Source organism: Urocitellus parryii, chromosome 12 (genome assembly GCF_045843805.1).
Source record: "Urocitellus parryii isolate mUroPar1 chromosome 12, mUroPar1.hap1, whole genome shotgun sequence".
Classification (NCBI taxonomy): Eukaryota; Metazoa; Chordata; class Mammalia; order Rodentia; family Sciuridae; genus Urocitellus; species Urocitellus parryii.
In genome coordinates, this window is record NC_135542.1 from 5246003 (window position 1) to 5268523 (window position 22521).

Consider the following 22521-nt stretch of genomic DNA (forward strand, 5'->3'; position numbering starts at 1 on the left):
AGAAGGGGTCCTGCTGCATTCCCAGGAAGAAGGAATCCCGCACAGAGGGGCCAAGAAGAATCTGGCCAGACAGGCCTTGCTGGACTCGCTGGGATCATCACTGTTAGCCACACCCTTTGTCCAGTCACATCTTCACAGAGTTGTTTCTGCTTTCTTCAACTGAAGCAAAAAATAGACGTTTTCCTTTATGTCTTTGAGTCTCTATTTTGAAGGCTTTCATGTCTTATAAAACTGTGGTTAAATATGCATGCTTTGCTGTTCTCTGTGAACCTGTTGTAAGAGTGTTGACTGAGACCCTGTGATGGGGTGGAAAGGGATCAGCCCCTTCCCCTACACAGGTTACCATATCGTCGCATATGCTTACCCTTTCAGGTTGCCTTGAATGACTCTACTGTAATATGTATAGGAGGTTCCAGTTGTGGGACTTTGGGATTTATTCCTTTTTTTGTGTGGGTAAGTTTATATTTTTGTGAAGATGACTTTCCTGCTTCTATACTTATTTCCTGAAAATAGTACATCATCCAAAAAAATACTTTCTTAATGAATAATAAATCTAGTATAGCTTTTTAATTTTCTCCCAGTTCTTCTTTACCGCTTGTTTAGTTATTTATTGCTATCTTTTCTATTAATAGTTCCTCCTCTGAAGAAAGATGTGCTTTTATGGAATCAATTACATTCCCCTCTTGACAATGGGAATTTCTTATTGGGGATGACTTTGAACACTGAATTCTATTCAATAAACATTTACTAACCCATACTAAGTGCCAGAGATGGTAATGTGACAGTGCCTAGGGTCATTAGATACTAGTCTCAAGGCCTTCCCAAATGCAAAAACTTCCCATCCCTATGGCATCTGTATTTGCTCGCTATTCAGCTCCTGCACCTGGAATCATCTAAGAGTACCAGGTACGTTGTAGGCATGCAGTATCTGGTCAGAGACCAAATTGGAATACATATAAAGTATTAAGACAGGGCTGGGATTGTGGCTCAGCGGTAGAGAGCTCGCCTTGCATGGGCGGGACCCGGGTTCGATCCTCAGCACCACATAAAAATAAAGGCATTGTGTTGTGTCCATCTACACCTAAAAAATAAATATTTTTTTTTTAAAGAGTATTAAGACAGACCATGTATGTATTCATGGCAAAGAGTGTCTATGAAATAATGTTCTGCTCACTAATTTAAGGTGATTTCTTATGGTCTAGTATGGTTCAGTATCCCTTATTTCAAATAGTTAGGACCAGCACTGTTTCATATTTGGGATTTTGAGGGATGTTATTTTGGATATTTGCATATACATAATGGAATGGGACCCAACTCCAAACATGAAATTCATGGTTCCCTAGACATGTAACCTGAAGGTAATTTTATGTAGTATCTAATGATTTTGTGGATAAAACAATATTTCATGGTAATGGAATTTCCCACTTGTGTCATATCAGGGCTCAAAAAGTTATAATTTGGGGACATTTCAGGTTTTGTATTTTCAGATTCAGAATGCTCCTTCATATTTTATTTATTTTTAAAATTTTATTTATTTGTTTAGTTAGTTAGTTCTAGATGGACACAATATCTTTTTTTTTTTTTTTTTTTTTAAGTTGTAGTTGGCACAGCACCTTTATTTCACTTATTTTTGTATGTGGTGCTGAGGATCAAACCCAGGGCCTCTCACATGTGAGGCAGGCAGGCAGGCAAGGCAGGCACTCTACCTCTGAGCTACAGCTCCAACTCCCCTATTGTGTTTTAAAATCATCCAAGGTCCGGTTTCACTGTTGGGTCTGAAGACATGGGGTGTCTGTAGCCAATGGCAGAGACCTGCAGAGAAGTCATTGAATGAGATGGATTAAGTGCTGAGAAATGTTGGCCACCTAGTGGTGGTCAGCCTCAACTGCAGGCCATTATTTAGCTTCTGTGGTTTGTTTTCCTTAATGTTTAAAGGGAGAGTTTGGATTGAACGCTGGGTTCTCGTTGAGGCATACAGTTCTTTAATTTTTGTGACTGACTCTTCCAGAAATGCTATGTTGAGGACATACTGTCATTCATGCACCTTTGAACTCTAAATGCCAAAACTGTGAACCTGGGAGCAGGGATAAATAGGATTGTTTTTTTTCTATTTTGCAGGACTTAATTTTTCTGAAAACAAAGTGTACATTTATTGTCTGCATGAGCTGTAGTCCAGATTCTCAGTGGTTAAAAATTAAAATTTTGGGGCTTGGGTTGTGGCTCAGTGGTAGAGTGCTTGCCTAGCACATGTAAAAAAAAAATTAAATTAAAATTTTGTTAGTTGGAATACCAGAATGTTGCAAACTTAAATATTGACTTTTTTTCTCTCTCTCTCACAGCTGTTTGGGGCAACTTTGTTAATATGAGGTAATTGTTTTTAATTACTTGGGTATTGTGGTTGGGTTTTATAGACACATTTTAGTAGTTACCTACATCCTATTGTTTTCATGGGTTAGTGGAATAATTTTAGTGAAACTGAGTATTTTGCTAATTACACATTTGGGCTGTTTCTTTTCTGCTGTGGATATTTTCAAGGAACACAGCTGATTTGAATGTTACCCAGGAAAATTCCATGTAAACAATGGTCAGCTCCTCTCTTCACCTCTTCACTACCCCTTCTTCTGTAGGTAATATAGGTGTGACCCTAACTGTTGCACTACTGAAGTATAAACTGTATTTCTGGGTGGCAAGAGCATGGACACAGGGGCAAAGCCTTTGAGAAAGGATTTGTTCCAGGGAAATGATAGTCTTTTGGTCCCAGAGCAAACTACAACTTGTGTAACCCCTATCCAAAATACTGGGGACCAGAATACTTGGATTTTGAATTTTTTTCTTTGGAATACACACACACACACAGACACAGAGAGAGAGAGAGAGAGAGAGATTCACACACATATATGTACACTATAGAATAGGATGAAGGCAATGGAAAACTATTCTTTAATTTTAAGCCTGATCTTAGTTGTTATTTGTGTGTGTGTGACCTATCACATGAAGTTAGGTGTAGAATTTCCCACTTGTGTTATGTTATCTTGTCAGCTCTCAAATAATTTTAGATTTTGGAGTATTTTGGATTTTATGCTTTTAAATCTTCAGATTAGGGATGTTTAGCTCACACCAGATGTGGATGCTGAGACCACCTGTCAATCTCAGGGTTAGGCTTGAGGAACCCTCTGACTTGAGTATGCATTATTTGTGCCAGTTAACAGGGCAGGAGGGACACTTGCAAAATCCTTATGTTAATTATCTCTACAAAATTAAAAAATAGCCCTTTTTAAAAAGTCAGCAGAAAAGTAATGAGTATTCACTGTGAAGCAAATTTGGCACCATTAATACAGATTTCCATTTAAAGAAAAATTGCTTCACTTTGCTATTCCATGGTGTTAAGAAATGTAAGAATGACACGTTTGTGTTGGTGAAGCTGGCACGAGAAGTTCAGTCCTGCTGCACAAGGACACAAGGGTAGAAGGTCACTGGGCCCCCAGCAGGCTTTTCATGTGGAGTTGGCTTTGCAAGGTGGGTGGGGCCATGTTGGTCTGATTCCTACCGCTGGGTTGTGTGTTTCCTGACAAAGGCTGCTGTGTGTGGCTAGGTGGGGTGCTCAGATCCCATTTAAAGGAGCTTTGTTTTTACTTGGAGAAACTCCATTTTGTGTTAAATCCCTGAGAAAGCCCTGCAGAGAAGCATATACTCTTATAGACATGGCTTCCCGTTTCTAATTTAAAATCCCATGTTGTAATGCAGAGATGAAATTAGTTTGGTTTGATACAAACAACCAGTTGGTTAAAACTGAGAATGTTTGCCTATGTACTTAAGATTTCCTCCTCCTGGTGTCCTACTTTCCCCTGGCACGCCCCCTGTCGGAGGGAGTCGGCACAGATCACTGTGTCAGGGAGGATAGGGCTGCAGCCTTGGGTTTGTTGTGGCAATTTGTGCAGAAACAAATCTTGAAGTCACAAGTTCTTTCAACTGATTTCAGTGTTGTAACTTTCTGCTCAACAGGTCTATCCGGGAAAATGGCGAATTAAAAATTGAAAGCAAGATTGAAGAGGTTGGTTTCTTTTCCATATTTTCTTTTGTCTTAACTATATATATTTGTCAGTTTCACTTCCTTTGCTTATTCTGAGCTCTTTATTTTGGCAGCTTTATGTCATTCAGTGATTTTGAAATTATCTCTCAAACAATCATTCACTTCTTTAAGATACAATGTCTCTGTCACCATTTGCCCATTTTTATAAAGGTCTGGCGTATTAAAACAAATTTTGCCCTGAAGGAAAAATACATTTAAGACTTTTATGTGGCTTCAGATGACCCTTTCTTAGAGGAAGGGAAGTGATAACCTGTGAGAGGTGGAGGCAGATGCCAACACCCAGTCCCTGAGCAGATGCTCAGAGGAAAGCTACCCCAAACCAAATGCAAGGACTTGAGAAATAAAAACAGCATCCATATGCACAGATTGGTGATCACACACCCACCTAGCTGAAGGCAAGCACCTCTACTCGATCATACACTTTCTAGTTTAAGACAATTGCCTATAACAGATAAGTAAATAGAGATACAGCTAGACTATTACCGCATGGGCTGTGGAAGGGGCTAGAGAGTTATCCACTTTGGATTTGAAGCCAGATGCCAATGTCCCAGGGAAGCCCTTGGAATGCTCTCTTTTTGCCTGAGCTCCTGGTGGATGGTGACACACACGAATGTGGTTTGACTCGCAGACTGCGATTTATCTGCAAGAGCTGATAACACAAATATAATCGCAAAAACAAAATGTTAGGATTGTGGGGACCACATGTGGGGGATTCTTTGGTTCCTGAAAAGATGGAAAGTGTTGATCTGCTCCTTTTTATGAACCTGAAACACCTTTCACATTCTTCCTAGTGAGGTGGGTGAGTAAAGAGGTCCATTTGCTCAGATGAAGACCTATGGAGTCAGTGCCAACATAGAGTTTATCTGCTTGATTCTAGCATTGTGACTCGAGTGGTTTATTTTAATTTCAAACTGGAAGTGAATTTGTAGATGGTATTAAAATCTATTTTGCACTATTTCATGCTTGTATGAATCATCAGAATGGAGTGAGAATAGTGGAAGACTGCTTTTGTTTTAAATCTGATTTTGGTTGATTTTTCTAGATTGTTGAACCACTCAGAGAGAAAATCAGAGATTTGGAGAAAAGGTAAGAGCACTTTTTGTTTTGACTTGAGGAAAATGCTTGTATCTTAGTTACATGACAGGAAAGGTCAATATCAAATACAAGTTTTTCTCAGTTGAACTTATATATGAAACTTTTATAATAAGAAAGATGTTAGGCATCCTCAAGAGAAATCCGTTTCCATAAGAACATAAGTTTTTACTTTAAAATCTAAATGCAGGCCTAGGTATACAGCTTATTTGGTAGAGTGCTTGCCTTGCATTACAATGCCCTGGGTTTGATCCCCAGCACCACATACACACAAAAAAATTAAATGCAGTTTTTAAACTATTTTTTCTACCTTTTGTCTTTAAGGACCTTTTCTAATGAAAGCACTAGATACTCTCCATTAAGGAAGATTTATATCTATTTAATTCATTTTAAATTTATTTTTCCAGAGGTCTTGCTGAAGTGCAACCACAAATGCTAAGCTAAAAATCCTAAAATCACTTTGCTTTGCATAAACTACAGCAACTTAACTAAATTACAACATAAAGCTTTTTTGGTTTTGCTTCCATTTGAGTGTGATATTCCAGCAGTCAGCACATGAGAAGAAGAAAGGATCTGGGTGTGCTGAAGTCCTTGCTCTAACCCTGTGAATTCCTGGATTCTGTAGATTTATGACATTTTGAAGCCAAATAAGCTTTCACCTCCTTTGCATTTCTGCAAGGTGGTCAGATGGCTTCTGACATGTGTTCATTAGTCCAACAGTTCCAACCCAAGAGAGCTACCTGGAGAGTGTAAATCAAAGCACCGGTGATCACACTTAAGAAACTGGACACGGAGTCAGTTATTTGTCAGGTTTAGTCATGTATCTGCTTTTGCCACCAGAGTACATCAGGAGATTTGCAGAATTTAGTCCAGGTGAAGTGGCTGGGAGAGAAAGCTTGAATAGTATGGCAAAGATTTCATTTGAATTAGATTTTGGCAAAATATCCTTCTCATCCCTTAATCTTCGGGCTTTCCCTCTTGAATGTGTGAAGCTGTTGTGCCTGTGTCCTCTGTCCGTCACATGCATTTCCAGTTGATGTAGTCTTAAGCACTGGTGCTTTTTCCTTGGGTGTACATATGTGAAGGCATTATGTGATAGTTGAGAAATTTTAAAAGGAAAATGGAAAATTAATTAAAGTTATGTAATTTTTTTCTTTCCTTGGGATGAGTTGGTGATTCATGTCAGCATCCTATACCAAGCTCAGAACAAAAAGGAAGAAGTGAAGAGTAGTTTTTCTTTGGTTTCCATTAAGTGATCAAAGAGAAGTAGGGATCAAGAATTTTCATCAAATGTGTTCATTCATTTTCTTATCCTCTTATCCTGAGCAGTCAGGCAAACTATTTTCAACTCTTACTGAGGTAGAGGTGTTTTTTAACAAATTCCCTTAGGAATGTAAAGCAGAATGAATGAATCAGAAGCAGAATGAAGTATGAAACAAATAATTCATCATTTCTTAGTCCCCAATTAATTATTTATTATTTGGGCTTTAAATTTTCCTTTCCAAAATTTTGTGCTGAAATTCTGTTGCATGTATCAATTTCATTGGATGGGAGCCAGAAATTCTGCCCTCAATAAGTCTGCATAATTTCAAAGTATTTTCTTTTTTCAGTACTGGGATTTGAATCCAGGCATGCTGAACCACTGAGCTACATCCCCAGCCCTTTTTATTTATTTATTTTTAATTTTGAGACAAATTCACACTAAGTTGTTTAGGGCCTCGCTAAGTTGCTGAGGCTAGCCTCAAACTTTTGATCCTCCTTCCTCAGCCTTCTAAGCTGCTGGGATTACAGGTACATACCACCATGCCTAGCTACTTTGAGAGATTTTAATTGAAGATTTTTGTTTTTAAATAAAATGTAAGAAATATTGCACTAATTTTTTCTTTTTTTTTTTTTGGTTCAAGAAAAAGTCTGTCTACTGGTCTTTTTCTTGAGACAAAAACATTCATTTATTTTTGAGGAAAATAAGCTATTGATAGCTTACAGGTAACATCTCTTAAAATCTGAGAATCCATGATTTCTTTTGATATTTTTGTGATGCTTTTTGTGCCTTTGAACCGGAAAAAGAAGTATAAGTCCAAACTCAATCTTAAGGATTTGCCAGTAACCTATTCTTGTCACACTGGGAGAACTGTCTCTAATTAGGGACGGAGAGTAAACATTTGCCTCTTGGATCTGCTTTTTGGTTTCTCATCTAAAACGATTTTGTTTTTCAAGTTCGTGAGCAAGTCAAATGATAAAAAAGAAAAGGCCCGGGTTTTGTTTCAGTTGAAAAGCCAAGTGTAGATATGATTGAAAAGGTTTGTGCTTATTAATGGATTTCTGTCTAGTTTTATTTTTCCTGACTGCAATAAGAATCAAACAGCCACCTCGATACTGGCAATACATGAATGTTTCTGGAGCCAGGCACTGAGGTGCACTCCTGTAATCCCAGCGACTTAGGAGGCTGAGGCAGGAGGATCACAGTTTCACATTACCCTCAGTAACTTAGCAAGGCCCTATCTCAAAATAAAAATTAAAAAGAGCTGTGATATGGTAAGAGCACTCCTGGGTTCAATCCCTAGTACCAAAAAGAATATGTACACTCAGAAAAATGAGAAATTATACCCATTTGATTCAAATGTATGCTATGTCAAGATCATTGTATTGTCATGTGCAACTAATAAAAAAAATGAAAAAAAAAAGAATAGGGACTTCATTTAAAAAAAAAAGAAAAGAAAAAGAATATATCTAGAAATGTTTTCTTGAAACGCTTGTCACTTTGAGCAGAGTGGCCTCTAAGAAGTAAGGATATTTTTCAAGGTTGAAGGTTATATTTATAGAGAGAGATAGGAGGACAGTGCCATTGCAGAAGCCTGAGTAAGTGGATTATATATGTTCCTTATCACATTCCCGCTTAAAGCTTTGATTATACATTTGTCCCTTGGTGTCCATAGCGGATTAGTTCCAGGGCCTCCCTGTGGATATTAAAAATCACAGATGCCTTACATAAAATGGTGCAGTATTTGCATAGAACTTACAAAATGCCCTCGTTTATACTTTAAACCCTCTCTAGATAACTTATAATGCCTATTTAGTGTCAGTGGCATGTAAATAGTTGTTATACTGTATTGTTTAAGGACTAATGACAAAAAAAATAAGCCTATACATGTTCAGTAGATACACTTGTAAAATATTTTTTGATCCATAATTGAATTCATGAATGCTAAACCTGCAGATATGCCTGCACATGCTGTTTGTTTAATTTCATCTCTGTCTCTTTAAATGTTCTTTGAATAGGTAGCTAGTAATGTTAACTGAAATTCCAAGCAGGAGTACTTCTTGCAGGCTGTCCAGGAAGCAGTAAGATCTGAAAATAACACAAAGCACTTATGATCTGAAATGGCCTAAAACCATTATGAAAGGATTAATTTGGGCAGGTGTAAGAGAAGACCCATCATTTGCTTCATACTTCTGCCTCTTCTTGCTGGCTGGTCTCCCACACTCAAGGATGCAGACCTTGTATGGTTAGGGACCGACCTGTTCCCGTATTTACTGCCGTATCCCCATGCCTAGCATGGAACCAGTGTTCCACTAAGGTTCTAAATTAAAAGATGAGCCAATACACTGGGTGAGATTCTACCCGCTGCCCCGATTCAGGCTCTGCCCCTCTGCTGCCCATTGTCCAGCACTGAGTGCAGCAGATGCTGGGGAGTGCTGAGCTACTGGCTGAGAGAGTGGCCCAGCCATGGGCACCCAGCAGCTGCACCCTGATCATCTCGCCTACAAGAAGGCAAACATACAGGGGAGGACCCTGACAGCTCTCCCATCCTGTCACTGCTTCTTGTGGTGTGATTTCTCCAAGGAAGAAACGAGGGTATAAAATGGTCTTTAAGAGTTGAATGACTTGGTACTGTGTTCAAGCTCTGGAACACAGTTGCTGCATACTGAAGAAAACCAAAGCAGGAGACCCAAACTATTTTTTGTTTATTAAATTACAGGTTTCAGCACACAGTGTTGGAAATATATTTTAGTCCATCCTACATACACTAACTGACTGCATGGTGGATAACTGTGCTTCTCCCTCAGATTTTTGAAAAATGAACGTAAAAGTTGTATATATTTATGGGGTATTATGTGATGGTACATGTGTGTATTGTGCAGTGTTCACATCTGCTTCACTTTTATTTAAGTACATTTCCTATAAGAAAACACATTTTCTTCCTGGTATAAGTATTATACTGTTTCATTTTAAGCTTTCAAATAGGGGCTGTAGTTGTCCTTCCATTCCTCAGGTTCTGCATCAGATTCAACCAACCAACCATGAACCAAATATTTCAAGGGAACCGGGTGTGATGGCACACGCCTGTAATCACAGCAACTTGGGATCCTGAGGCAGGAGGATTACAGATTAAAAGCCAACATCAACAACTTAGAGAGGCCCTAGAAACTTGTGCTCGATGGTAAAAAAAAAACAAAAAACAAAAAACACCCTTAGGTTCAATCTCCAGGACCAAAAAAAAGCCAATATATATGGGTGTGGGTGGGTGGATGGGTATGTGAGTGAGGGGGAGGGGAGAGAGAGAGAGAGAGAGAAATGTGCCCATACTGTGTACCTGAACGGACTCTTCTTTTTGTTATTTCCTAAACAATGAAATGAAATGACTGCATAGCATTCACATTGTATAAGGCATTGTAAGTAACCTAGAGATGAATTAAGAATATGGGAGGATGTACACAAGTAAAATGCAAAGATTTTACCACTTTATTTTAGAGGCTTGAGCATCCTCAGTCCCGAGGAGAGGTTCTCTGCAGTCTTCTGCCACTGGCTCTCACTGAGTGGATTCTCTGTCCTTCTGCTTCATTTGCCGGGGCGCAGCTCCACCTCATTCTGCTCAGGCTCTTACTCTAAAGTCATGGGGAGGTAGAGAATGAACCTCTGAGCTGGAGGATAGCTCCTGGTGGATTTCTTGCCTAGCAGGTTCTGGCCCAGGTTCTGTCCCCATCACCAGGTGGTGGGGAGGTAAACTGTCACAGCAGGTAAATACCCAGGCCTGAGGCGGAGCACATTATGGATTCCAGCAGTCTGAGAGCTACAGCCAGGCACAATGCTGCTGCGGAAAAGAGTGCTTTTCCTTGATGCCATGCCACTAAGTGTGGGATGCCAGGGTGCTGTTGCTTAGTGAAGATGAGGGAGAGTGCAGCTGGTATGAGGGTACCCTGGACCACCAGAGCTTTACGTTGCTAGCCCCACATGAGAAACAGAGGAACAGTCATCTGTCTAGCTCCCTCAAGTCCTGCAGTGTGGTCCCAGACCTAAGGCAGAAGGACCCTGTCCCCAAGAAGTGTTGATGACAGACAGGGGCTGCGAGAAGTTAAGACTGCTTGTAACGGAAGCCAGTTTTGTTAATATCTCCTGTTTTCAGCTTGTTTGGCAACCTCCTGCCTGGGGCCTGACCTCATGCAGCAGCCACCCTCCATCTAGACTCCGACGGGCTTCCCCCAGATGCCTCTTGCTCCCACATTTTGTGTTTTTACAGGTCTGGTAGAGGTAGGGCTGCCTCTTCTTTCATGGCTGCTTGCAGCTTCTTAGTTTTCACCTCCCAGGGATGGAAACTTATGTTGTGTCTTTAGCTCGATTCTAAACTGGATCAGGTGAGATGTTTCTTTAACTGAAGCTAGCTAGGGCCTCAGGTGGTGAAGAGAGTAGGAGCAAATTGCAAGAACTTGAGAATCTGGTGTTTGTTCTGATTGTCAATGGAGAAAATGCAGGAGATATTTGACTTTTCTTTTTTAATCTCTTCATATTATACAGCTTTACCCAGAAATACCCACCAGTAAAGTTCTTATCAGAAAAGGATCGAAAAAGAATTTTGGTAAGTTTGCACATCTGATTAATATTTGTAATATTAAGACACTTTTTTTTAATGGAGAGATAATTCATATGCCACAAAATCCAACCTTCTCAAGTACCAGTTCAGTGGTTTGTGGATTGGATAGCTGCAACAGCACCACATAAAATTCCACAGTATGTTCATCACTCCAAAAAGAAACTCTGTACCCGTGAGCACTTACTTTTTCTCACCTCTCTCCCAGCTCCTGGCGACTAAAAGTACTTAGTCTCTGTGGATTTTCCTTTTATAAACATTTCATACAAATGAAGTGATAACATAGGTGGTCTTTTGTGACTAGTTTCTTTCACTGATAATAATGGTTCTCAGGCTCATCCATACTGTTTTATGAAGCAGTACTTAGTTCCTTTTTATGGCTGAAGAATATTCCATTTTGTGGATGGACCTCATTTGTTTATCCATTTCTCAATTGTTGGACATTGAGAGTTGTTTCTGCTTGGAGGGTGTTATGAACAATGCTACAACAAAACATCTGTGTGTGTGTAGGTTTTTAGTTTTAGGGTATACTTAAGAGTAGAACTACTGAATCACGTAATCCTATGTTTAGCTTTTTGAGGAAGTGTGAAACTTCCGGACATTTTCAACTTTTTCTGGCTCAAAGACCACTTTGGTAAATACGGTGATGGCTTCCTTGGCTAATAGTCTTCTTGTTAAACATCCAAACAGGGCTGGGGCTATAGCTCAGTGGTAGAACACCTGCCTCGCATGTGTGAGGCATGGGCTTAATCCTCAGCGCCACATAAAAATAAATAAACAAACAAACAGACATCAATACAAATTTCACCAGTAAAGAAGCCCTATTTTACTATCCTATAGAAAACTGAAGACATTATGCCTTTACACTTTTTTAACTAACGCTTTATTAACATATAACTTGCTTTTTAAAGTGTACAATTCCATGATTTTTCATATAATCCCAGAGTTGTGCAACCTTCATGTATCCAACTTAGAACCCTCAGAAACCCTGAAGCCAGCTGTATGGGCACTTGTTCTCCGCTCAAGTCCCACCACGCCTCAAGCCCTAGGCAGCTATCAGTTTACTTTCTGTCCTATAGATTTACCAATTCTGGATTCATTATAGATGAAATAATGTCATATTTATCCTTTTGTGACTGGTGTCTCTCACTTAGCATAATGTTGTCATGCTTTATTCATATTGTAGCTTGTCTCAGTATTTTATGTGAATAAAACATGTTATTTATACGTACATATTATAAGTCAAATGATGATTCTATGTTTAACCTTTTGAGAAACTGCCAGACTGTCAAAACAGCTGCACCATTTCACATTTCCACCAACAATGTGTGATATTCTGGTTTTTCCACATTGTTGTCTGGTTTTTTTGATTGTAGGTGTGAAGTGATTTCTGTTTGTGGTTTGGATTTGCATTTTTTTTTGGGGGGGGGGCATGTACTGGAGATTGAACTCAGGGACATTTAACCACTGAGCCAGATCCCCAGCCCTATTTTATATATATATTTTTTAGAGCCAGGGTCTCACTGAGTTGTTTAGCTTCTGGCCAATGCTGAGCCTGGCTTTGAATTCTTGATCCTCCTGCCTCAGCCTCCTGAGCCACTGGGATTACAGATGTGCGACACTGCGCCCGGCTGATGCTGGCTTCTTATCATGTGCTCATTGGCCATTTCTTATCTTTGGAGAAATTTATTTTCAGATACTTTTATTTTATTTATTTATTTATTTTTTAGGTGTAGATGGACACAACACAATGCCTTTATTTTTATGTGGTGCTGAGGATCGAACCCGGGTCCCACCCGTGCTAGGCGAGCTCTCTATCGCTGAGCCACAATCCCAGTCCCTTTCAGTACTTTTATATTGGATTATTTTCCTTTCTATTATTGACTTATAAGAGTGCATTAGATAATCCAGATATAGATTTTTTATCAGGTATTTAATACACAAATTTTCTCCCACTCCATGAACTGTCTTCACTTTCTTGATAGTGTTGTTTAAAGCACCAAAGTTTTTAATGTCAACCAAGTCCATTTTTCTTTTGTTGCTTGTACTTTGGTGTTATATTTAAGTCATTGCTTACCCTAAAGTCATAAAACTTTACTATGTCTTCTACTAAAAGTTTTATAGATTTAGTTCTTAAATTTAGGTTTATATCCTGTTTTGAGTTAATTTCTGAATATGGAGTTACGTGAGGTTCCTTCATTCTTTTGCATCTGGCTGCCCAGTTGCCTAACATAGTATGTTGAAAAGATTCATAACTGCCCATCAGATTATCCTGGCACCCTTGTTGAAAATAGTTGATCATAAATGTAAGTATTTCTTTCTAGAGGCTCATCTCCATAGATTTACTTGGCTGTCCTTTGCCAGTATCACATCATCTTGATTACCATAGGTTTACAGTAAGTTTTGAAGTCAGGAAGTGTGATTCCTTTAACTTCATTCTTTTTCCAAGATAGTTTCATTCTTTGGATCTGTATTAGTCATATTTTCATAGCTATGACCAAAATGCCTGACAAGAACAACTTAGAGGAGGAAGACTATATTTTGGCTCACGGTTTCAGAGATTCAGTCCATCATCAGCCAGTTCCATTGCTCTGGGCCCATGGTGAGGCAGAACATCATGGCAGAAGGGTGAGGTGGAGGAGCACTGTTCCATTCATGAGGCCAGGAAGGAGAAAAAGAAAAAGGAAGGGTCTGTAGAAGATGAACTCTTCCATGGTGTGCCCCCAGGAACCCACCTGCCCCAGCTACAGACCACCTGCCTACAATTTCCACCCAGTTAATCCATTCAAACTCGGAGGCACTAATTAGGTTACAGCTCCCACGATCCAGTCATTTTACCTCAACATTTTTGCATTCACACAGGAGCTTTTGGGGAATATCCTATATCCAAACCATAATGGGATTCCTTGCAATTCCTTATGATTTTAGGATTGGCTTGTCAATTCCTCTAGACAAGTCATCCAAGAATTTTTTTAAAAACTACTGAACCTACAGATCATTATGGATGATATTGCCATCTTAATAGTAAGCTTTGTAATTCTTTTTTTTTTAATATTTATTTTTGTAGTTAGACACCATACCTTTATTTCACTTATTTATTTGTATGTGGTGCTGAGGATCAAACCCAGGGTCCCGCACGTGCGAGGTGAGTGCTCTACCACTGAGCCACAACCCCAACCCCATAAACTTTGTAAATCTTTCCATTGTTTCAGGTCTCCTTTCTTTCAACATTTTATTATTTTTTAAATTTTCGAGTACAAGTTCTATACGCCTTTTGTTAAATTTAAGGTGTTTAATTGTTTTTGTTGCTATTTTAGATGGAATTGTTTTATTAGCTTTATTGTATGTGGAAAGTATATTGAGACCAGTTGATTATTTTGCTGGATCCTGCAATCTTGTTGGATTCATTGGTTGGCTTTAGTAATTTTAATTGGATTTCTTCATGTTTTCTAAATGCAAGATAATGTTACCTGCAATTATAAGTAGATTTACCACTGGAGAATGTTCCAAAGAGAAGGACCTCAGAATTAGTAGGGTTCTTGACAAATGTCACAGAAAAGACTTGAGGATACACCAGGTGGAAGCACAAGCAGAGAATTATTTAGGAAAACAAGGATCACACCCTGGGAGGGCAAGAGAGAGGGTGCAGACTGTCTGGCATTGCGTTGGTCTGAGGTTTTAATATTCATAGAGGGATGGTGGCCAGAGGCTAAACTAGAGGTGAAATTGGTTACATAGCTTCGCCTCAGTTGCCTCAGTTGTGCTGTTCTGTGGAAGGGAGAGGGCTGCTTTGCTCGTGCTTGGCATGTTTTCATCAGTGTTTCTTATATGCTGACGGGTGCTTCTTTATTCCAGTGGGATTTATGGGTCTCTTTGAGACTTGGTTTTAATCCCCACATTCCTGCCTCAGTTTAACTTCTGCCTTTTCAATATGAATATCTTTTATTTCATTTCCTTGCCTAATTGCTTTGCCCAGAACTTCCAGTACAGTGTTGACTGTATGTGGAAACAACAGATGTTCTTGCCTTGTTTCTGATCCTGAAGGGTGGGAAACCTTTCAGTCTTTCACAGTTAAATATCATGTTAGGTGTGGCTTTTTTGTGGATGCCCTTTGTCAGGTTGAGGAAGTTACCTCCTAATTTGCTCAGTTTACAACCAATATTACATATGTGAAATAAATCTCATTTGGTTATGGTGAATTTATATTCAAAAGGAATATTGGTCTGTGACTTCTTTTTTTTTAATAAAGTAATACTGGTCTCATAAGATAGATTGGGAAGTATTCCCCTCATGCTTTTATTGATTGATTGATTGATTGATGCGTGTGTGAAGGCTTGGTTTTGATTGTTCTTTACTTGTGTACTGAAATTAACCAAAGAAGCCCTCTGGGCTTGGACTTTCTTAGTAATTTTTTGTGGTTTTTTTTTTTCTTTCAGTTATTAATTCAGTCTTAGATTTTCTGTATCTTAAATCAGCCCTTATAACCTTGTATGTTTCTAGGAGTTTCTCCATTTTACTTAAGTTGTCTAATTTGTTGGCAAATAGTTGGTCACACTATTGCTTCGCTATAATTTATTTCTGAGTTTGGTAATATTTTTCCCTTTTCACTTCTGATTTAAATAGTTTGAATATTTTCTCTTTATTCCTTAGTCTAGTTAAAAATTTGCCAATATTGTTGTTGTTGCTTTTTTTTAAAGGAACTATCTATTGGTTTTCTTGGGTTTTCCTAGTCTGTTTTTATGAATTTATGTTCAAATTTTTCTTTCTTCTGTTGAAGGGTTAGTTTGCTTTTCTGTTTCCAGTATCTTAAGATAGACGTTTAGATTATTGATTTAAGATCTTCTTTATTCAGTATAGGCACATGCAGCTATAAATCTGACTTTAAACACCGCTGTAGCTGCATGCCATAAGTTTGGGTATATTCTTCTTCATTGTCATTCATCTCAAAAGTATTTTCCAATTTTTCTTGTGATTTCTTCTTTGATCCCTTCTATTCAGGAGTGTGTTATTTAATTTCTACAAACTTGTGACTATCTCAGCTTTCTGTGTTTTAGTCAACTTTATGTTGCTGTGACCAAAAAAATATGACCAGAACGAAATAGAGGAGGAAAAGTTTATTTTGACCCACTGTTTCAGAGATTCAGTTAATGGTTGGCCAACTCCAGAGCTGTGGAGGACATGCGATGTAGGACATCTGTGATGTAGGACATCATGGCGGAAGGGTGTGATAGAAGAAAGCAGTACAGAACATAGCAACCAGGAGGTAGAGATCTCTGCTCACCAGGGACAAAATATAAACCCCTAATGCACAACCCCAGTGACTTACTTCCTCCAGCCACACTCTATCTGCCCCACCATTACCACCCAGTTAATCCATCAGCGAACTAACCCACTGATTAAGTTGCACCTCTCATAATCTAATCACTTTCCCTCTGAAAATTTTTGCATTGTCTCACACCTGAACTTTTGGGGGACGCCTCATATCTAAACCATAGCATACTGATAATTTGATTTCATTCTGTTGTAGTCAGAGAACAGCTTTGTATGCTTCAAATCCTTTCAAACATATTGATGCTTGTTTTATAGAATGGGATGTGGTCTAATCTGAAGAATATTTCATTTCTCTTAAAAAGAATCTGTGTTATGACAGTGTTGATTGGAGTATTATGTAGCTATTTTAGGTCTAACTGGTTTATAGTGTTTTCTAAGTCTTCAGTTTCCTTGCTAATCTTCTGCATAGTTCTGTTATAAGCATGGAAGATTGAAGTCTCCAATTATTCTTGTTGAATTCTCTATTTCTTCCTTCAGTTCTTTCCATTTTTTCTTCAATTATTTTGGGTTATTCTTGGTAGGTACATAAATGATTATAAGTGTTATATTTGCCTGATTACCCTTTTGTCATTATAAAAGGCCTCTATCTATTTTAATATTTTTAAAGCATATTTATCTGACATTGTTGTAGCCACTTTTTCTGTTTCCTGATTGTATACTATGTTTTAGAACTTTTTGTGTTCAGCTCATTGTCTTTAAATGTGAAGTGTGCCTCATTTAAATATTTATATTATTGGATTTTTTTTTTGCATTCTTATCATCTCTGCCTTTTGGTGGATTGTTTAATCCTTTGACATTTAATGTTATTGAGATAGTTGAATTTATAACTGCCATTTAACTTTTCTATATGCCTCATGCTTCTGTTCATATTCCCCTATTACTGTTTTCTTTTGCTTTAAATATATTCTTATATAACACCTGCATTATCTTAATGATTTTTTTAACTTTTAAAATTAATTTTATTACTGATTCTGTAGTACTTATGTATCTTATATCTAATTCATTTTTACTAATTGAATTTCACTGACATATAGAAAATTTGCTCTTATATAGTTCTGTAACACCCTCCCACTCTTGTATTATTGTTACGAATATTACTTGTGTCTGTCAGTATTATAAAACCAATACTGTGTTGATGTAATTATCACTTAATGTAATTTAAAGAAGCTGAGAGAAAAGGAGAACCAGGGTAGCTTTATAGAATTGGTTAGGTGAACCTTTTTTGTTACTAAATTCCCCCATTTCTTCCTGAGAATGAATCAACTTTTGGTTTCATTTCTTGCTGCAATATGCACAACTTGGCTGTTTGTGCTGCTATTGTCACATTTATTCATATATGTTGTAGGACTAATCGTACAATTCTACATGTCGTTTTGTTTTATAAACAATTAAGTTTCTTTTTTGTTGCAAAAATATATTCACATTGTTGTATTAATATGATTGCTTTTAAATCAATTAAGAACAAAGATGAAAGATATGCAATTTTATGGTTTTGGATAATTATTTTATTCTCTTATTGGTCCATTTCTCCCCTCTCCTTTTTCCTGTGGATTCCCCTTACTTTCTGGGATCATTACCAGATGGTCTTACCTGAAGATCATTTGTTAGTATTTCTTGTGTTTGCTAGCAATGATTTCTATCACTTTTTGTTTGCTCTTGCAATGTCGTTTTGTTTTTAGAATTGTTTTTGATTATATATAAAATTCTTTACTATCAGTTTTTTTCTCCTTCCTACTTTAAATATGTCATTTACTGCATTCTCCATTGTTTTTTGCAGTAAGTTAGCTATTAACTACATTGGGACTTCCTTGTATTTGATAAGTCACTGTCTTTCTTTTGCCGTACTCACTTCTAGGGCTGCTGTAACAATTATTACCAACTCTGTGGCTTTGAAAAAAATGAAAATTTAATCTCTCACATTTCTGGAAGTTCAAAGTCTTAAAACAAGGTGGTAGCAAAGCCATACCCTCTCTGAAGGCTGTAAAGGAAGAATCATTCTGTTCCATGACTTTCTCCAGCTTCTGGTATTGTAGCAATCCGTAACACTCCTGGGCTTGTGGAGAGGCATCACTGCAATCTCTGCCTCCATCATCACATAGATCCTTATGTGCCTCTCTTGTGGGATTAAGATTCCACCCTAATCTCATATGACCTTATCTTATCTGGATCACATCTGCAGTTGCCAAATTTTCAATCAATGTCACGTTCTGAAGCCCTCTGAAACAAATGAATTTTGTAGTAAATTTGGTATAACTGCTTTCAAATTTTTGTCTTTCTATTTGGTTTTCAACACTTTTGGTATGATTTATGTATGTGTAATTGTTTTTGTTTGGCTTTATCCTACTTAAAGTTGAGCTTCTTGAATATTTAGACTGATAATGTTCAATCAAAGCTCAGGAAATTCATCAGTTATTTCTGTGAATATTTTTATCTGTTCCTGTCTTCCTCCTTTTTTATGTTCCATTTGCATGTATGTTGGTGCACTTAACAGTATCCCCTTTTTGTCTGAAGCTCTACTTAATTTCCTTTCTTTTTCTTTCTTTTTTTTTTTAAATTTATTCTGTGGGTTACAGAAGTCCTCTTAATCTGTCTTAAATTTGCTGATTCTTTTGGCAATTTTGATCAGCTATTGAATCCCTCTGTTGAGTTTTTCTTTTCAGTCTTGTTGCTTTTCAACTCCAGAATTTCCGCTTGTTTCATTTTATATCCTCACTTCTTTAAGCATGGTTTCTGTTAGTTCTTTACACATATTTGCAATGGCCACTTTGAAGTCTGTCACATCTGACATCTGGGCCCTCTCACAGGCAAGCTTTTTGCCTGGTGGTTTCTCTGTGTGTGAGTCACACATTCCTGCTTCTTTATCTGTTTGGTAATTTCTTGTAAAAAATTGGATATTTTAAGCAGTATGTGGTTACATTTCTGGGTGCTATTCCCCTGCTTCTCCACAACTTGTTTTTATTTTTCTTTGCTCTTTTTGTTCAGTGTCTTTGCTGTTCTATTTTAGTGAAGTCTGTTTCGCTATGCAACATCATGATATTTCTGCCTTTTGCTCCTCGTGAGACTGTATCCTTGTCCACACCTCCTGGGATGGTGGTGGCCCTAGCAGGTTGTCATTGACAGTCTCTTTCCCTGATTTCTTGATTAAACTGTCTTGTTTGGTATCACACTCAGCTGTTAGGTTCCAGTGATTGCTGACTAGATTGCACTATTCTTTCAAAAGTGCTCTGTTATAGGAGGGGAGGAGGGATAGTAGAGGATAGGAAAGACAGCAGAATACAACAGACACTAGTATGGCAGTATGTAAAAATGTGGATGTGTAACCGATGTGATTCTGCAATCTGTATACGGGGAAAATGGGAGTTCATAACCCACTTTAATCAAATGTATGAAATATTATATGTCAAGAGCTATGTAATGTTTTGAACAACAAATAAAAATAAATTAAAAAAATAATAAATAAATAAAACCAAAAAAAAGTGCTCTGTTATAAATTATGTTACTATTTGATTTAATGAAATTCTGACCCCTTTAAAGTGGTAGATTTTTAGACCAGTCTTTGGGGTTTGTTCTGATTACAGAGGGCTCTTAAGTATTCCTTTTTCTGGTTCTCTATGTTAAACTAGTTGTCCAAGACTTTGACTTTTTATTCTCAGAGCAACCACTTCTACCTTCATCCTACTACCCGTATCTCCATTATTTGTTTGGGTTTTTTTAAACACCCTTATGCTTATACTTCACCATTTTCTCTTTCAAATAAAGTCAATTCCTCTGGGGATAACTTTGGCATACTCTATTTTTATTGACTAACTTTGTCCTCAGGGAGCAATCCCTGAGCCAGAACTGGGAGTAAAATAACACCTCTACTCTATAATCAGGGTTCTGGGTAGGAGCAATAGACTTGGATCTTTCCTGCCTCTCTCACCATGAAATTACCAAAGGTGACCAGAATCCATTATTCTTGGCCTTTTCTGTTTGGAAAGTACCAGTGATCTGTCCTGTCTAATGAGATATCATCTCTTTTGATTGGTGCCCAGGTCTGGCATTGTTGTTAAAAACTTACATACCTTTTCAATAATTGTTTAAGCCTTATAACAAAGAAGAGATTTATTTGGAAATATAATTTTCTTTGCTAATTTGCTGAGCAGCCTGAGATAGAATGCTGACCTTGAACTGGACAATTTTAATTTCCTATTAGCACTCACTAGGACAAAAAGTATAAGCACATTAAGATGAGCTCATATATTCAGAGTCATGCAAAGCTGTCGAAGTTCTAATCTATTTCCACGTAAGAAGTCTTGCATTTTGCTTTCATTTGAAACACTTCCCTAAGGGATTAAAAAATTACAACTATAACTATTCATCTGTTACATAAATTCTTAAGTATTTATGTTAGAAGTTACTTTAAAACAATACAGAATTCTAGTGCATTTTAATCAAGACTAGGGTGCTTCCAAGGATTTTGTATATTACTTATGAAATATCAGAGGAGTCATGTAATGTAATATACTATATTTGTGTTTTTGCAAGCTCAGTCTTTCAGCCAGGTATTTTGGATGCAGAGATAATGTTAGGGTGCCACAGAATATCTTCCTTTCAGAAACACCTGCATATGACTCTACAGAGTTGCATTAAAAGGGGTTAAGGGGCTGGGGTTGTGGCTCACTGGTAGAGCACTTCCCCAGCATGTGTGAGGCACTGGGTTTGATTCTCAGCACTGCATATGAATAAGTGAATAAAGCAAAAATTCATCAACTACTAAATATATAAATGTGTGTGTATGTGTGTAATTGTGTAATTTTTTTAAAAGGGTTAAGTTTTTTGTTAAAATTTTTTTTTCTGATTTAAAAACTAGAGAGATATTGTAAAGAGGCACAGAATAAAGTTAAAATGAAATGAAATCTCATCCCATGAGTTAAACAGTAATGGTATATCAAATTTGAATATAGGATATTTTCCAAGAAAATTCTTCCTCATGATCATTATGCAGGTACATAAGTAAAATGTAAGTGTGTTTCTGTAACATACCTGAAGATCAGTACTTCCTAAAGAAAAAGGCCTACTGAGCGTTCAGTGTTGTACACTGCAGGTCCAAGGTGGGACTGCCCCATCCTTGGCCCTGGGGAGGACCTCCTGGCAGATGGCATCGTGGCAGCTGTCGGTGAGGAAGAAGGTATCATAGGAGAGTAGGCAGAGCCAGGTCTGATCTTTCATGGTGACGCTCTTGTGAGGGCTGACTGGAACCCCATGAGAACCACATTAATACACTCCAGGGGCATCCCTAGTGGCCTGGACTTGATCTCTAAAAGTCCCATCTTCCCAGCATCACCGCACAGGGGACAGGTTTCTACCACAGGGACCCTTGGGGGACATAACATATCCAAGCGATAGCATCAGGGGTGCTATAGGTTAAAAAAAAAGCACAAACTCGACAAATTGATAGGTAGTGTAGAAAGCCTGTGATTAGGAAGAGTGTAGGTCTATTTTGCCATGACTTGATCATCTGAGGATCTTAATAAAAAAATCAAACTTCTCTGCATCATCAGTTTCTTATCTCTAAAGCAAAGGGGGTTCAGAAAATGATGCGCTCAAGCTAGTTGAAAACTATTGAAAATCCGAGCTTCTTTATCAACCATTCTGTCTTAAACCATTTTGTCAGTATCTTCATCAGAACAAATGGAAATATCTAGTTAGTGGTTAGGAATTGGTTCTCCTTGGAATCTGCCCGATACTGCCTCCTTGTGTTAGTCAGTTTTATATCACTGTGACCAAAACACCTGACAGCAACAACTTAAAGAGGAAAAGCTTATTTTGGCTCACAGTTTCAGAGCTCTCAGTACAGGATTGGTCAAGTGCATTTCTCTGGGCCTGAGGTGAGACCACACATTGTGACAGAAAGTCATGGTAGAAGAAAGTTGCCCAGCTCCTGGAAACCAGGAAGCAGAGAGGGAAAGGGGCCGGGATGAAGGTAAAACCCTTCTAGGGCACACACCCCGTGACTGACTTCTTCAACTAGGCCGTCCCTACCATTCGTCCGTCAGTGGATTAGACTGGCTAATGGATTCATCTACTGGCACGGTCAGAGCTGTCATGATCCAGTCATGGCCTGGAAGCCCTCTTCTTAACCATGCTGCATTGGGGATC

The 22521-nt window shown here is 38.1% G+C and overlaps 1 protein-coding gene across 1 annotated transcript in view; it reads left to right on the forward strand.

Annotated features, from left to right (window-relative positions):
* Nucleotides 1-4017: 4017 nt before the first annotated feature.
* The window catches only part of LOC144249838 (uncharacterized), a 59173-nt gene continuing 40669 nt past the window's right edge, over nt 4018-22521 (forward strand). Inside the window, exons 1-3 of the mRNA XM_077792035.1 lie at nt 4018-4051; nt 5133-5176; nt 10977-11037. The gene's annotated coding sequence lies outside the window, so the exon portion shown is untranslated. The remainder of the gene's footprint in view (nt 4052-5132; nt 5177-10976; nt 11038-22521) is intronic.